The sequence below is a fragment of the Mastomys coucha genome, unplaced genomic scaffold, assembly GCF_008632895.1.
Source record: "Mastomys coucha isolate ucsf_1 unplaced genomic scaffold, UCSF_Mcou_1 pScaffold11, whole genome shotgun sequence".
NCBI lineage: Eukaryota > Metazoa > Chordata > Mammalia > Rodentia > Muridae > Mastomys > Mastomys coucha.
The window spans coordinates 13,160,005-13,162,993 of NW_022196893.1; the positions used below are offsets into that span (position 1 = coordinate 13,160,005).

Genomic DNA, 2,989 nt, shown 5'->3' on the forward strand with positions numbered 1-2,989 from the left:
AAAAAAAAAAAAAACCCGGCTGCTAAAAGCCATGTAGGTAATGTCCAACATTAACTTCAACAAACTCCCTGTCAGCTTTTTGAACAAGTATTGGCCCCTTCTCTTCCTGTTGTTTGCTCCACCCACACAGGCTGTTAGCCAACCATTTTAAGAGCAGGGTGAGGAGAATAAAAACAAGACTGCATGCAAAACCAAACATACCCCCTACCCACAAAAGCCACACACTAAAGGCTAAGGATGTGGCTCAGAGGTAGAATACTTCCCTAGGATGCAACTGACCCCAGTTCAAACATTAGCACAGCAAAAATTAAAGTTAGAGAAAAACTGGATGTAGACTGGTGAGGAAGGGACGGAGCTTTCTGGCCAACACCTGTACCAATGGAGAGTGTCTGATGCAAAGTCTAGATGGAGCTCACAGGAAAGCACTTGTTTAGTGTGCTTGAGTAAGGCTCAAAGATGTCACCCTTATTTATTAGGAGTTTTGTTCCACTTGGCTAAGAGCATACCTTCACTAGTCACTCAGGGCTGTGAGTCTTTGACCACTTGATGGTCAGAGGTACCGGGTTGAACTATATGGTATGTCTACACAGGAACACAGGCAAGATAGAGGAAGACGCCTGACATGGATTTCTGGTCCCTATGAGCAAATATATAAGTGAACCCCATGCCTCCCACCCCCACAAACAAGCATGCACATGTGCACACAGGAGTTTAAGGAAACCCAAAGAGGTAATTATAGACTCATGATCATACCAGTATTGTTCATACCGGCTGAAGGAGGAAACACAAGAATCCACTGACAGATGAGTGGATTAAAAAAGAAAAGAAAAGAAAAAAGAAAACAAAATAATGATCTTCATTTTGTGACTCCCAGGGGATGCTTAAAATAACCCCAGAAACAAATCATAAAAATAAAGTTTTTTTTTTTTAGAAAAGATTTACTAGAGTTTAATTTGTGTGTGTGTGTGTATGTGCGTGTGTGTCACACTTGTATGGGTGCCTAATGCCCTGTGAGGCCAGAGGATGTTGGATTCCCTATATATATGCTATGATGTTTATTTTATAAATCAGGAGCATCAAGAGATTAATAGCAATAACAAATGAGAGTTGTAAGAAACAAAATACTTCCATGAAAGTTCTTCTTTTCAATGGGCAATCCTCCCTCAGATATCTCATGATTATCTACTGTAATTGAGAGAGAAGGACCAGTGTGTTCTGGGTGAGCAGTATTCACTCCTACAGTTCCATTTTAAAGAGTCAGTGTGACTTCTGCTGAACATGAAGGAGCCTTGAAGGCTTAAGTTAGTCACAGAAGGATAGTGTAGGATTGCCCTCTGTCAAATGGCAGAAACAGAAGGCAGAATGATGTCGGCTGGAGTTGTGCAGAGGAGAGAAAGGGGAGCTACTGTCCTGGGGTGCAGAGCACCATTTACCAGATGAAGGGATCTGGGAAGGGGGTGTGGTAGTGGCTGCACACTGGGAATGACGTGCAGCACTGAGCTGTAAGAGAGGATAATCTGAGGGTGGCTCACTGGAGCTCACTGCCTGAGCAGAAGGCCTTGGGGTCAATCCCCAACACCACAAGAAATAAAATGGTAATGCCGGGGGATATTAGTGATGCCTGACCAAAATAAAACAAAAAAGATGTTCAGACAAAGGCAAAAATCTGTCTGGGATGGCAAGGAGTGTGGCCAGGGCTGAAGAGCAACCTCAGCTTGGGGAGTTCTGTCCTGCACATTCCAAGATAAGTGCTTGAGTCCTGTCAAGCTGTGGGAGACCTTGTCTGAGAGCCTGGGACATTGCTGATAGCAGTGTCTCCTTACAGATGGGCACCATTTACATTAGCAACAGGGTTTAGGCAAGTGGGCCCTGGTTACCTGAGTGTGACTTGGAGTGTGTGAAGACAGGGCAGCCATGTGCGTGATCCATCTTTCTGGCACCCATAAAGCCCCTGGGCAGTGAGGCTCGCTGAGGTTCCCTGTGAGCAATGTCCTCAGCCTGAGTCAGACTGGTGACTGAGAGTCCCACCCTCTGACATATCTGACAGGCAGCTGGGAGGGTGCCAGACTCTCTGAGCTCTGCTGTCACTTTGCCTGTTGCTCCTTTGCTTCTCTGTCATTCCTCTGTGTGGCTACTTTGAGGACAGCTGCCTTCCTGTCCCTGGGAGCCTTTCCAGTCACTCATGGCACCACAGGGTGTTGGGGACCACCATGTCATGTCTGCAGACAGGAGCAGTACTGACTCTTAGTAGAAGCTTGCTCCACCTGTCCCAGAGACCCATGGAGAACTGACCTCTGTCTGCAGTTTGTCACCAATCTGGTAACCACTGTTGGGTCTTAGTGGGTGACACAGGGTCAGTTGTTACTCCTGAATACAGTGTACTGTTTTGTTCTCTTCCTTCCTCTTCCCTTTCTCCCTCGCTCCTTCCTGTCTTCTTTACACACCCACTTTGTAGCTCTTCTTTAGTTTTACCAGGCACATCTCCTGGTTGTGTAGCCCAGGCTGACCTAGGCCTTGCTGTGTATCCCAGGATAGCTGCACACACACACACACACACACACACACACACACACACACACACAATCCTCCTGATTTGGGCGCCCAAGTGCTGAAACTGCAGCCCTGTATCAGTGGTCCAGGCTCAGCACATCCTTTAATCACAGCAGTCTAGTTGTCTCTTGGAGAGGGATGAGGCCGGTGGGAAGGTTGTCTGAGGACTTAGGAAGAGAGAACTGGGGTTGAAGCAGAAAACAACAGCAGCCACAAGACTGTTTTTTTTTGCATGGCTCAGCCTGCCCTGCAGAGCTGGACTGGAATTAGTGTCCTTGCTCACGTATCACAGCACAGAGCTGGTAGGGGGAGGGGGAAACTGGAAAAGGAAAGACTCCATGGTCACTGGGCCTGGGCTGTCCAGCGGGCATTGAGAAGCTAAAGCGCTGCAGGAGGCAGGTGAAGAAGAGGAAGAGCTCCATGCGGGCCAGGGGCTCCC

At 47.5% G+C, this 2,989-nt stretch overlaps 1 protein-coding gene across 2 annotated transcripts in view; it reads right to left on the reverse strand.

Moving 5' to 3' along the window:
- Window positions 1–2,989, reverse strand: part of LOC116076713 (cytochrome P450 2D1-like) — a 24,153-nt gene that overhangs the window by 16,313 nt on the left and 4,851 nt on the right. The gene's annotated exons all lie outside the window — the stretch shown is intronic.